We start from the raw sequence: 15527 nt of genomic DNA on the forward strand, positions 1-15527 counted from the left end.
ACCAGTCCCCCAGGGAACTTCCAGCCAGGTCAAAATGCACAACGACACTTTTGAGAATAAGATCCATATTGCCCACCCTGGCACCAGCAAGCCACACCAGGAATTCAGGCTGTTGTCCCCATGGCTGCTGCTGGGCGTGGGAACGGGATATGGTAGGTGGGGAAGCAAAAATGCTGCAACACTTTCTTACTGAAATTTAGCAGCCTCTTCTTCATTAATGATTACCCTGGTTGCTCTAAGTTTTTAAGTGGATTCCAGGCAGGGATCAAAACAATAACAAAAATCTGATTCTGTCAGTTTTTACCAGCCGAATGGTTGCTTAAGTGGAGGGACTGATCCTTGGAGCTCTTTGTCTGCCATTTCCCATGATCTCACTCCTAAGTAGCCTCACTCTGAACACTGGGCACTACTGATTGCCAATTTTTCTCCTTGATACTGTGCTCTCCTTGTTTCCCTCCTTCATCGTGGGCTTCACCCTCTCTGCCCATCCATGTTTGCAGGCCTCAGTGGGGCTCTGTCCTCGTTGGACACACTCTCCTTGGGGAATCCAGCCATGCCCAGAGTGGCCACCTTATAACATAAGCCCAATGCTGAATCTCCAACTTAGTCCTCCCCCCAGAGCCCCAGACTTGTAGATGACTGACCATGGACCACTCGACTCAGAAATCGCACAGACCACTGGAGATGAAGCCATGTAAGTTCTGCCTAATAGGATGGAAGGAGAAGGGGCATGCCCTTAGGCTCATTCTTGCTCTCTGGAATGTAGAGGTGATGCCTGAAGGTCAAGCAGACGCGTCCGACCATGGTGCCCATGAGGATGGTGAAACAACAAAATGGAAGGAACTCAGTCACTCAGTCTGATGAGCATGGAGCCACTAGCTTAGAATTGCTTACCTCCTAACTTTGTCTCAGGGACGAAAAAACAACTTTTATTCTGTTTATCCCATTGTGACTTTGTGATTCCCTCACATGCAGCTAAACCCAAGCTTGCTTAACACCCAAGACCTTTCCGGCCACGTTCCCCCAACGCCATGTGCTCCACTGGCTGTGCTGAACCACGCGACGCTATCTCTGCTTCCGTTCCTTTGCACAGTGCTTACTGCAGTGTTGTCAGGAGCTAGTCACTTGTCTCCCTCACTCCCATGAACCATTCTAGACCAAGCACAGCACCTTTCTTGATTCCTGCCATGTGATCTTTAACACAACAAAGGGACGGATAGGGAATGGACATTTTTGGGGTCCCAATTATACGTGCTTTCATTTTATTTGTCTTATTTTAATTACGGGGTGACTCTGTGGGGCTTGGGCATTAGTATCGTTCTTTTTGACACGGGGAAATGGAGGTCCACAAAGACCAAGCTGTTTCCCAAATGTGCATGGATCACGAGTGGCAGAGCTAAGCGTGGAACTCAAGTCTGTCTGACATGAGGCAGCAGCCCGATCTAGCCCACTAGAAGGTTCCGTGTCAGGGCACAGTCTGGGCTGTGGCTGAGGGATCTTTGATGAGTCCATTCCCCTCTGGTTCTCATGTGAGGTCATCGCGCTCAGCTGCTTTTCACATGCTGGTTTGTGAGGGATGAGTAAGTGCCTTCCTGACCGGGAGCTCAGTTTGGGAAGGGATGGCCTCTGTTTCGGGTTTTGGTGTTCAGGGGATTGTGTTTTCTTTTAACGCACTTTAGAAACCAAACACTTCCCTGGAGACAGTGTGGGGTAGTGGGAACCACATGAGCTTAAGAACCAGAGGCACCTGGTTGGAAATCCATCTCTTCCACTTATTTGCTGCGTGACCCAGGGCAGTGACTTAACCTTGCTGGGCCACCATTTCCTCATCTGGGAAGAGCTATAATGACGTCCCTCAAAGGACCATGGGAGGATTCAAAGAGAAATAGGGGTAAAAGTGACAGGAGCACAGTTGACACTTAATAAATGTTGGTTGTCTTCCTTCTTCTACCTCTCTCCTCTCTTTGAGGTGGGGATTTGGTTTGTTTTGTTTGGCATTGAAATGATACACTGCATTTTCCCAAATATCCTGCACCGCTCACTTCTGCGGGTTATACTTTTCTGTCCTGTTGAGCACAGGACTGGCCGTGTCCCATGTGCATTTGACCGATGTCAACAGAGGTGCTGCATGACAGTTCTGGACAGAAGCTCTAAGGTCCTGGGCAGGTTCCCCCACTCTCTTATCCTTCTGCCAGGAGACCTGCTATATTCCAGTTAGAGGCTGCTCCACGAGGCTGGGTTCAAGGTTAACATGCGAAGGACATGTCATATAAGCAACAAGTGAACCTTCCTTGTTTTAAGCCACTGAGACCGGGAGCCACTTGTTACTACTGTAGCATAGCTCAGCTTGATCTGATGAATATATTTGACATTCAGCATCTTACAGTTCTATGCGGTATTTTTCTTTCTAAACTTTTCTAAAAGGTTTCATTACTGCATTCCTGTTTTTGGTGGTGGGTACTTTATAAACAACTAGTTATTTTTCTTGTTAGAAAATGTGTATAGTGCGTAAAAAATACAAGACAGTAAATAGAAGAAAAGAAAAATCACCCACTAACATTTTCATTCTTATGTCTTTTTCTGGTATTTCTTTGGACAATTTTCTTAAATGAGACTTTGGTAGAAATTTTTGAAGTTAGAAGCCTTGCTTCTCATGAAAAGGAGGTAAATAGAAGCACAGATGAATGTGAATAATATCAGGCCTTTTCCATGCTACACCCCGGGGTGAGTCTGGAGCTGTTTCTTTATCTTCCTTGTGAGCCAAGCAGAGCTACATTCCATGACATCCAACATCCAGATGTCTCACCAGTAGGCTTCCAGGACAGAGCCAGTCTGCCAGGCACGAAACCCAGCCATAGGCCAGGTGCTGATGACAGATCTGCAGGTATTGTTGGTCATGTGTGACATTCTGGGCACAGGGATACTTGAATGGCACCCTAAAGCAGCTCTCCCCTTAATGAGGCTTTGCCAGTATGTCTAGGAATTGCCAGCAGTTGCCTGAAAGGTTCTGCTCAATTCACTTAATGATATCACATTTACAGCATTTTCTCCATGTGGTAGCAAGGATGGTCTCATCCTCCTTGGAGGATGTTTGTGTTATTTTGAGGAGCTTTTTATGATGCCTGCTCGTACCATTTCAATAATTTAAGCCAGCAATTCTCAAACATTGATTTTACTACCCCTTTGTGCTCTGAAAACTAAGGACTCCAAGAAGCTTCTCTTTATGTGGATTATATCTATCAATCAACATTTACCATATTAGAAAACAAACTGAGAAATAAAAAAATTATTAATTTATTTAAAAGCATTAACAACCAATGACACGTTAACATAACCTTTTTATGGAAAATACCTATATGTTACCAAAAAAATTGAGTGAGAAAAGTGGCACTGTTTTATATTTGTGGTAGGCGGAATAATGGCCCCCAAAGATGTCCATACCCTATCCTGGAACCTGTGAATATGTTACTTTAAATGGCAAAGAGACTTTGAATAGATCTTTTACCCAGGCATGATTTTGTAACATCATGCATTGATCACTTAGAAAAACATTGCTTCACTGTATTATGCAGATCACCTAAATGTTGACATATTTTGTTATACAATATAAAGAACATTACCATATGTTAATATCACCACCAATCTCATTATTAAGCTGTTAAACTCACCATGGCAGATATAAGTTTTCTAGAATTCTCATTTTCACTTGAGCTCAAATTTTTGTCATTAGCTTCAGATACCACCGGTTGTTTCCTTGCAAAGACAGGCTCACTTTGTTCTTTTTTTTTTTTTTTAATCGGGAAACAGTGTGTTTCCCAATGTGTTTCTCCAGGCCCATCAGCTCCAAGTCATCCTTCGATCTAGTTGTGGAGGGTGCAGCCCACCATCCCATGTGGAAATTGAACCAGCAACCTTGTTGTTGAGAGCTCACGCTCTAACCAACTGAGCCATCCAGCTGCCCCCATTTTTCTTTTGAAAATGTCTTAGATTGTCCAAAAATGGTGTTCTGTAGAAAAAGCAGCACATACAGCTTACACATAGTGTAATCACCTAAGAGCTTTCCCTGTAGACCACCAACTTTAGATTTTGTTACCCAGAAAACTAAATAGTACACAAGCAAGAGTAGAGATTAAATAAAATTTGTAATTTGTATTGCTTTATTAAGAACATTCTCGATGGCAGCTGGCATTTTTACAAAGTCACTAATTCATGGTAGTGAAGAACACAATGGCTACACATACTGTTTGGTGCCGCTGACTTCCTTCGTAGTCAGACACCAGCAGTTTTACCCGCCATGGCTTTTCTTCCGTCAGTGCACATGTCAACATAGTGAGAAAGAATAATAAAAACCGTTTTGCCCACACACACCCTGGGGGTCTGCAGATCATAATCGGAACCACCAATTGCAGCCATGTTGTCTCAGGGTACCTCTACCTTCATTCCATATTTCTATGACGTGTCGTGGATGGGCTTAGCATTTTGATGTTTGTTTCTTTAAACCATTTCAAGGATGTGCACGTCACTTTGTCGTGTTTCTGACAAGATTTATGAAATCCACAACACGTACTTTGTAAACAATTCAGCAAATGTTTTTCTTTTAAATAGCCTGGCTTCCTCTTTCTATGTTCTTTGGCTCTGTGTAGCATTCTATAAAGGAAAGTAGTATCTATCAAGTAATTCTTCCCACTCAGTGAAGACTTACTTAGTTGAACATGGAGGGGACAGATGTAATGCATGTTAAAGTATTTTAAAAAGGAGGGCGTTGGCCTTAGTGCTTAGGCAAGCAAACTAAAACCTAAGCCAAAGTCAATGCACTTGAATCTGAGAAAATGAAACGTAAGAAGAGCCGATCAGAAGCAGCGAGCTAGGCTTTGCCAAGTAAGGCAACTGCTTAAGCTGTGGCCAATCAAATAAGTTTCTTGCTTTGCTTCTGCATCTTTTCTATAAAACTCCCTTCCCCTAGCTCTGTCAGTGCTGAGCTCCTAACCACCTTTGGTTTGGTGCTACCCAATTAGAATCAATGTGTGCTCAAATTAACTCCTGAAAAAAATTTTTTTTTTAAATTTATTGGGGTGACAATTGTTAGTAAAATTACATAGATTTCAGGTGTACAATTCTGTATTACATCATCTGTAAATCCCATTGTGTGTTCACCACCCAGAGTAACTCCTGAAAAAAAATTTTAATGTGCCTCAGTTTACCTTTTAACATGCACGTATCTGGACAATATTTAATTTCGTTTCACTTTGCCATTCTCCACATCTAGCTCATAAGGTAATGTTGGATTATGGTATGCTTATCAACACTTATTTTTCTCTGACTTTACAAGGTTTCTTTTTATAGTTAAAATTATACATATTCATTAAAGAAAAATTTTAACTTCTCAGTAGTAAAAAGGAGAACACAGTAACTAATAGTCCCACCTCCCAAAGATGACCAATGGAAACATTTTAGTGCGTTTCCTTCCCATCGTTTTTTAAAATACACCATATAAACCGTTTAGCAGCTTACTTTCCCCCCTCAACATTGCACTATATTCATGTATTATTATATAGCCTTCATAAACACCATTTGAAATAGTGGGATAATAGTCCAGTGAATGGATATGCCACACTGTATGTAACGATTCACTTACTGTTGTACTTTTTAGATTATTTCCAATTTTTAAAATTTTAGGGCATAGGGTTCTTTTCCTATATTATTTCCTTAGGCTAAATCAGCAGAAATGAAATTATTGGGGGCTTTTTAAGCATATGATCAAATTGCTTTTCACAAGACTTGCATTAAGGTTTACTCCCCACCCCCACCCCAGCAAGGCATTGAGAATCTTCCCTCTACCCTGGGCATTTTTTAGATATTACCGTTTTTACTACTGATTTGAAAGATTAAAAACAGAAAACCTCCAAGTTACTATAATTTATGTTGGTTACTAAGAAGTATGAATCTTTTTCTGTATTTGTTTACCATGTATATTTTCTCTTTGCGAATGGCCTGTTGAGTCCTTAGCTTATGTATCTTGTGGTTGCTTGATGCTTTTCTTGATACTTCATATGAATTTTTTGTACTAAAGATATTGGCCCCCTTTAAATATTTGCTATAAATATTTTCTGAGCTAACAAGGCTCAGATGTAACCAGATTTACATGGAGCAGAGTTCTTGCCAGTATCAAAGTGCAAATATAAATAATCAAGAGGCACATGCAAAGCAGGGGGAAGTCTGAGACATCCTGGCTGACTCCAAGATCTGTCCTTCCTGCTGGGACATGTGCTCTCTGGCTCAGAGGACAAGTATCCCCTACTTCTCGTTAGGCCACTTCATCTTTTACAACAAAATCTGTTACAGTACTAATGTAGGTCTTTTGTAAAAGCGAGGTGGTGGAATGCGAACTGTCAGAAAACGGGAGATACCTGTAACATATGAGGTCTCCAATGAGGTTTTCAGGGCACCTCACACAGTGGGGTGGGAGGGAGCATTTATTTAGGTTGTGAAAATCTCTGTTTTATACCCATGATCATCGTGTAACTACGGTGACCTTCTCCAGTCATAAATCCACGGAGTCTAGGTTTGTTTACCATAGGCAGTTCTAAAGCAGAGACGTCATGCTGAAAGAATTTCATTAATAAGCACTCTCCTTCTAGCAAATACCCAGTTATTAGTATATTTACAAAGGGATTAAAACAGGTCACCGGCTGTCTTTCTTTCCCTGGGAGTGTCCCCCCAGTGTTTAAAAAAGGAATAGGTCACAAGGCAGCTGCTTTACTTCTTTCTTCTCTATTTTCCAAGGCAGCTCTTTGCATTTTAGTTTTCTTCCTTCCTTCCTTTCTTTCTTTCTCTTTCTTTTTTTCTTTCTTTCTTTCTCTTCTCTTTCTTTCTTTCATACTCTAGAAGTTTAAAAAATTTTATTGTACTTAAGAGGATTTCTGGTTTCAATAATGACAGAATGGCTTATACTAGTCTAATCCTCTTACAAACGATAATTACGAACTCTAGACAAATGATGAACTCTAGACAAAATATTTAAAAAATATATTAAGGCACTGGAGAGCAACCAAAAGCAGGCAGAAACTGGAGGGTATGTGACTCCTGAGGAAGGGAACTGCATTATGTGAGATCCCCTGGGGGAAGGTATGGTTCCCGCTGGGGTCACGACCAGTCCCGACAGCTGGGGGTGGCTAAAAGTCAAGCAGGAAACCACAGCCACAGCCACAGTCAGATTTATCCCCAGGTACACTGTCAGGTGCCAGAGGATGGAGTTGGAGGATGGCAAGAGTAGCTGGAAATTGAAGGAGGCAATTCTGGAAAGGAGGAGCCACAGAGGGGTGAGACCCCTAAATCTCCAATAAATTCTCCTCAAACCCATGGCTGACCCCAAACTGTATTACTGTATTACCAGAGATGTACGATGTTTTATAATGATAAAAGAGACAATTCATCAACAAAACATAACCATTTTAATTGTGTATGTACCTAATACTGGAGCTTCCAAGCACATGCAACAAAAACTTAGAACTAAAAGGAAAAATAGAAAAACCCACCATAATGGTTGGAGAGCTTAAGAGTCCTTTCTCGGGAATTGATGAAACGAGACAAAACGCACACACAGACACAAAAAACAATAAATATTTAAACAATACTGCATTAGTTTCCTATGGCTACTATAACAAATTACAACAAATTTGATGGCTTAAAACAACTCAGATTTACTCTCCTACAATTCTGGAGGCCAGAAATCCAAAATCAGTTTCATGGCCCCCAAATCGAGGTGTCAGCCTGTTTCCAGCCTCGAGAGCTGCACCCTTGGCTTGTAGTCCTTTCCTCCATCTTCAAAGCCAGAAGCATAACAGCACCTTGCTTCAGTCTGCGCCTTTCCTTCCTCTCTGTAGTGAAATGTCCTTTTGCCTCCCTCTTGCAAGGACATATGTGATTACATTTAGGACCCACCTGGATAACCCATGACAGTCCCCTTATCTCACGACCCTTAACTTAATCACACCCGCAAAACCCCTTTTCACCATTGTATAGTTAACGTACACTACTGTTCTCTCACTGCTACCACACACAGCACTGCTGACACCGATGTGTGGGGGTGTTTCCCACACCAAACAATTCTACGACACCCCCGGGGTATCCTATAATTTATAACTCAATTCTGACACTATCTACCTGGAGAAAGCCTCAGATCCCACAGGTTAAGGGCTCAGCCCACTAGACTCCCCTCCTGCCACTTCAGGGGCCATAGACAAGTAGTAGGTCCCCAGGTTTCTCACAACTTCCGTCCCACTTGGCTACAAATTGGAGGTTCCCATTACCTCCTTCCTCTTGGATTTGATTAAGTGCTAGAACAGCTCACAGAACTCAGAGAAACACTTACATTTACCAGTTTCTTAAAGGATATAATAAAGGATACAGATGAACAGCTAGATAAAGAGATACACAGGCCGAGGTCTGGGAGTGTCCCAAACACAGGAACTCCTGTCCCTGTGGAGTTGGGATGTGTCACCCTCCCGGCACATGGATGTGTTCCAAATCTCATCATCTTTATCATCTAACTCAAGTACAGGTGAGACTCTGGGTATGACCCACCCTGGAGCAAAATTCCTCTTCATCTGTGAACTTGTAAAACTAGAAACGTTATCTGCTCCCAAACTAGAATTGTGAGACAGGCACAGGGGGACAGTTGCAGACATTCCTGTTCCGAAAGGGAGAAGATGGAAGAAGGAAAAGAATCACCAGCCTCAAGCAATTTTGAAATCCAACTGGGTAAATTCCATTAGGTCTCAAGACCCAGGAATAACCCTCTGTGGCTTGAGGCTCTCGCTCTGTCCCTGCTCCCTTCTCCCCACTTCCCCAGAGTCATCTTCCCTTTTTTTGAAGGGTAGCACATGTTTGCAGCGGAGTCGTTTTATCAGCTTGTTTCCTGCCTTTCGAAGTTTGGGAATCTTGACAGCCTTCTTTCATTTCATCCTCTTTCTGTTCAAGCTGGCAGTGTTTCTGTTGAGAAAACATTCTCAAAAACCTCATGTATGTCACAGGATTCATCCAATTACACAAGAGGCTCCTTCACAGATCTTTCCTGTGTTCTCCCAACTCCATTCTTGGCTTCTGCTCAAATGGCTGAGGGGGATCCATGAGTCACGCATCTAATCTATTCAGCGCTAGTGGACAGTTGTCCAGCCAGCCACACCCTCGGCCTTAGCTCCAGAGTCTACTTTCCAGACAGCGAATCTCCTAATGTAATTACCTTCTGCAATCTGGATAGGTTGAGAGTTTCCCAAATCATCAAGTCTTGGTTCCTTTTTGCTTAACAGTTCTTCCCTCAACTTATCTGTTACCTCTTGAATTTTACTACAAGTAGCAAGAAGAAACCAGGCGGCACCTTCAACACTGCTTGGAAGTGCAGCCTGGTTCAAGTTAAATATCTCAGTTCGTTGCTTACGAGTTCTGTTTTCCTCACAACCAGAGGACACAATTCAGCTAAGCTTTCTGCCCTTATATAATAAGGATCCTGTTTTCTTCAGCTTCCAATAACACGTTCCTCATTTCCTCTGAACCTTCACCAGCAGCACCTTTAACATCTGTATATTTATTATATACCAGTAGTCTGTTTACGATAATGCCAGTATTCTCGACGATGATACAGGCTTTCTCTACCGTGTTCCTCACTTCTCAGTCCTCACAGGCAGAATCTTTAACATCCAGTATTTCTACTAAGACTCTGTTCATGGCAATCTGGGCTTTTTCTGTCATGCTTCTCAAAACTCTTCCAGACTCTACCCATTGCCCAATTCCAAAGCCACTCCCACATTACAGCGGTACCCCATTTCTGGGTACCAAAATCTATACTAGTTTCCTGTGACTGCTGTAACAAATTACTGCAAACTGAATGGCTCACAACAACACTCATTTACTCTCTTACAGCTCTGGCGATCGGAAGTCTGCAGTTAGTTTCACTGGGCCAAAACCAAGTCATGCCCACTCCAGAGGCTCTGGGGAAGATTCTGTTTCCTGGCCTTTTCCAGCATTTAGAGGGATTTCTCATGGGAATTCCAGCTTGTATTTCTTGACTGATGGCCCTTTATCGGTCTTTCATGCGAGCAGCATAGCATCTTCAGATTTCTTTCTGCTTCATCTTTACATCACCTTTCCTTCTGTCTCTGTAATCAAATATCCCTCTGCCTCCACTTATAAATACACTTGTGATCACATTTAGGGCCCCCCTGGATAATCCAGGATAAGCTCCCCATCTCAAGATCCTTAACTTAATCATACCTGTGTAGGCTCTGTCATCATATGTGATGGTTTGTTTTATGTGTCAATGTAGCTAGGTCACAGTATCCAGAGATTTGATCAAACACTATTCTAGACGTTTCTGTGAGGGTATTTTTTAAAATATGGAATTAACATTAAATCAGTAGACTTTAAGTAAAGCAGATTACCCTCCATAATGTGGGGGGGGGGGGCATCCAATCAATTGAAGGCTTTACTAGAAAAAGACTGACCTCCCCAGAATAAGAGGGAATTCTCTGCCTTTGGACTCAAACTGCAACTCTCCCCTGGGTCTCCAGCATGTTGGCCTATCCTACAGATTTTAGACTTGCCAGCCTCCATAATTGCATGAACCCAATCTCTCTCTCTCTTTCTTTCTTTCTTTCTTTCTTTCTTTCTTTCTTTCTTTCTTTCTTTCTTTCTTTCTTTCTTTCTTTCTTTATAACATGTACATACACACACATCATATTAATTCTGTTTCTCTCACAATTTATACACATGCACATACACACACATATTAATTCTGTTTCTCTGGGAAACGCTAACTAATACATCATATAAGGTATCATTCACAGGATTAAGACCTAGACACCTCCCAGGCCATTGTTCAGTCTATCACAAACACTATCAGTTCTTTTAAAGTGCACGTGGCATAGTCAGCAAAATAGACCATATGCTGAACCATAAAATAAGTCTCAATACATTTCAGTCTTACATAATATGTTCCTTTATGACAACAGAAATAAATTAGAAGTCAGTAATAAATAAATTATAAGTCAGTAATAATAACTAGAAAAGCCCTACATATTTGGAAATTAATCAACACCCATGAGACAAGGAAGAAATCACAAGGAAAATGAGGAAATATTTCCAACCGAATGAAAATACAACATATCAGAATTTAAGCGTTACAGCTAAAGCAGTGCTTAGGGTCAAATTTGTAGTGTTAAATGCTTACAGTGTTAGAAAAAAAGATTTTAAATTAATGGCCTAAATTTTACCTTAAGAACTAGAACAAAATTAAAGCCAAAGTAGCAGAAAAGAAATAATAAAGAATAGAAATCAACAAAATAAAAAAATGATTGAATAAATTAACAAATTCAGAAGTTGGTCTTCTCAAAAGATTAATACATTTGATAAACCCCAGTAAGAATGATTAAGAAGAAAAGAAAGAGAAAACAAATTATCAGTATCAGGAATGAAAGACGGGATATCATCACATATCCTACAGACATTAAAAAGATAATAAATAAACATTATAAATAATGCAATTAAATTGAACAACTTAGATGAAATGAGAAAATTCCTTGAAATTTTCAAATGACCAAGATTGACACAAAATTAAATACAAAATTTTTATGGCCCTTTTTTTTGTTTTGAATAAATATTGTCTATTGCAGGTATTGAATTCCTAATTAAAAATTTTCCCACAAACAAAATTCCAGGGCCAGATGCTTTCATTGGTAAATTCCATTAAACCTTTAAGGAAAAAATAATAATGCCAATCTTATACAACCCATTCAGGAAACAGAGAAAGAAGGAATAGTTTCCAATTTGTTTGATGACACTGGCAACAAACAATCTTGGAACCAAAATATGACAAAGATGCTACAAGAAAAGAAAATTACAGACTAGTATCCCTCATGAATATGGGTACATAAATCTTTAACAAAATATTAGCAAATTAAATGCAACAATATATGGAAACGACAATACATCAAGTCCAAACGGGATTTATCCCATGAGTACAAGATTGGTTTCATACTGGAAATCCACAGAATTCATTGTAGGAACAGAATAAAGAAGAAAAACCATATGACCATCTCGTAGATGTAGAAAATACATTTGAAGACATTCAATGCTCATTCATAGTAAAAACCTCAGAAAACTGGGCAATAAAACGGAATTTCCTCATTCTGATAAAGGCTATCTATGAAAAACCTTTAGTTAATATAGTTAATGGTAAAATATTGAATGTTTTTCTCCCAAGACTGGGAAAAAGTCAAGTACGTCTGTTCTCAATTCTATTCAACATTGTAGCTCCCAGTGATTGCAGTCAAAGAAAAAGAAATAAAAAGCTTAAAGATTGGAAAGGAAGAAGAAAAACTGTATTTGCATCTGACATAACCATCTATAAGGCATCTATGAAACAACCACTAGAGCTAATAAGAGAGTTTAATAAGGTCATAGAATATAAAGTCAATATACAAAAATTAAGGGTCTTTCTATATAATCACAGCAATCAATTAAAAATGAAAAATTTTTAAATCCCTTTTAATAGCATCCCCAAACAAAGAAAATGCATAGGAAACAATTTTTATCACAATACATGCAAGACCTCTACCATAAAAACCACTGGATGATCATGAGGAAATCCAAGAAAATTAAATAAATGGAGAAATATATCATGTTTACGGATTGGAAGCTATTGGTTCTCTCTGAATTTATCTATAAATTCAAAGTTATACCAATTAAAACCTCAAATTAAAATCTTTTGGTAGAAATGCAGAAGTTGATGAAAACAATTTAATGGAAATGCAAAGAACCTAGAATAGCCAAAACAATCTTGAAATCAACAGCTGGAGGACCCACAGAACCTGATTTCGAGACCACTATAAAGCTATGGCAGTCACGACAGGATGGTACTGGCATATAGACAAATAGAGCCATGGAGCAGAATGGAGAATCCACACACAGATCATCAGTTCATTTTTGATGAAATTGCCAAGTGTAATTCTGTAGGGAAAGGAAAGTCTTTACTACAAATGCTGCTGGAAATATTGGATAAATGTATGGGGGGAAAATGAACTCTGTCCTCTATCTCATAGACCTAAATGTAAATGCTAACACTAGAAAGCTTCTAGAAAACAATTAGGTGATTATTTTCACAACCTTGGGATTAGGGAAAGTTATCGCAAAGCAGACACACACAAAAAGCACTGAACATAAAATTAAAAATTGCTAAATTGGACTTTTTTGAAATAAAAAAATTTCTGCTTATTGAAAGATACCATTAAAAACACAAAGACAAGTCAGATTGTTGGAAAATACTTGCAATGCATAGACTTATATCTAAAGCTTATAAAGAACTCCTATAAATAAATAACAGAAAGACAAATGACCCAAATGAAAGTGGACAAAAGACTCAAACAGATACCTGACAAAAGAAGATTTGTGAATGGCTAAAAAAGGCATGAAAAGATGCTCAGCATCATTATTTGCCAGGGAAATGCAAATTCAAACCACAACGAGACACTGTTTCTCACCCTCTAGAATGACTACAGTTAAAAAGATTGACAATGCCAAATATAGTGAGAATGTCAAGCAACTGAACTCATACTGGTGGGAGTATAGAATGACCCATTCACCTTGGAAAACTGTGACACATCCACCCATCCTATGACCCAGCAGTTTTATTCCTAAGTATTTATCCAAGAGAGATAAAACATAATGTCCAGAAAAAGTTTTGATCGAGAATACTCACAGCAGCTTTGTTCATAATTGCCCCAAACTGGCAACAGCTCCAAAATCTTATCACTAGAGTGGATAAACAAATTTTTGTATATTTATTTATACAATGGAATATTCTGCAATAAAAAATAATGTAATGATACATGCAGCAACATGAATAAATCTCCAAAATATTACAGTAAAAGAAACCAGGCCCAAAAGAGGACATACTGTATGGTTTATTTGTATGAAGTTTAAGAATGGGCAAATCTGTGGTACAAAAGTCAAAACAGTGGTTTCCTACAGGGGGCTGAAGATCAACTAGAAGGGGCATCAGCAATTTTCTGTGTGATAGAATCGTGTATTTTGTCAGAGTAGTGGTTATATGGGTACATACACAAATCCAAACTCACTGAATTGTGTATTTAATATCTTTGTATTTCACTGTATGGAAATTTAAATATATCTTATATACTATATAAAATATGTATAACATATATGTGTTACGGGCATTCCAACATCTGAAAAATAAGTGCTACTTAAGGTGATGTTCAAAAGCAAAATAAAATACATTTAACTGGGTTTTTTTCCCTTTTTTCTTGGCCATTATAAACATACAATACCTTAAATTAAAATAAATAATAATGATTTTTAAATGTTTTCTGTTGTGTTTTATTTGGTATTTTCTTCTGTGTACTCTAAGCTTGAAGAGTCTTTGCCCAGATAGAAATTTGGAAAAAAAAATTTAATTTTTTTCCTGATTTATGTGTATTTATTCTGTATTTCTCTTTAATCTGTCCAGAATTCCTTTGGAGGCGAAAATGCCTAAATCCAGTGGTAGAGAGAAAAGGGCTTTCTTTTCACCTTGAAGTTCCCTCCCCCTCAGCTCCCCGCTTCTAGCATCTGCTTCCTCTGGCCAAAGACAAGAGGCAGAAAAAGGAAAGTGATGCAGCTATTTAGGGTGAGAGCTTGAGAGAATGTCAACCTCTCACAAAGGGCTGCTTGTCCCTTTTCTGCACATGACTCTGTTTCTCTAAATGGCTTCATTCTCTGATTCATATACCTTGAAATTAGCCAGTTTCACTGAAAGTAAAACAAAAATACAGCAGGAAATGCTCAAAAGAAGACAAAGCAGAAATAGTTACCTGAAAAAAATACGAAAATCCTCTAAATGGAATATTAGAAGCATCTCATGATACACATGAAGTGTTATATGTCTGATAACATGAACCTCGGAGAAAGGATTGCTCGGTGATTGGCTTTGGTCTTTGGACAGCAGACATGGGGCACAGGGCAGAGGGGCGGGTACGTGGAAGTATATGCAGTAAGAAGTCCCCAAGTCTGACTCACAGGGTTATTTCAGTGCCAGGTCTGGTGGTACCTCCACTTCCTCCTCGAACTAAAGAGCAGCTGGTCTTGGCACAAGTTGGAGAGAACATTGGTGTCTCTGAGGCTTTTTCAAAGCTAGATCTATGTGGCCACCACTCTCAGCTACTGCAACATCTTCAAATATAAAAAAGCAGCCAGGCAATTATTGTTCATCTTCCATAGAACTTCATAGCATTCTCTTTGAGGGTGTTTAAAGCTGTGAACCCAGAATTACGGGATTTGTGATTGCTGCAAAGCGAGGTGATAAGATAAAGACGTTGGAAAAATAGTCTACAATTCACACAGCTAAATGACTAGTATCCTCTTTATTCACTGTGGGAAGCACTTCTTGGGTGCCTTGATGAGAATAATTTTTGGATTTCTTGTTAAAATTGCTGACAGAATCAGCATCTGATCCACAAGGGAGAAATCAGCTTGGTTTT

Source organism: Rhinolophus sinicus, chromosome 6, assembly GCF_057876585.1.
Source record: "Rhinolophus sinicus isolate RSI-liver-muscle chromosome 6, RSI-T2T, whole genome shotgun sequence".
Taxonomy (NCBI): Eukaryota; Metazoa; Chordata; class Mammalia; order Chiroptera; family Rhinolophidae; genus Rhinolophus; species Rhinolophus sinicus.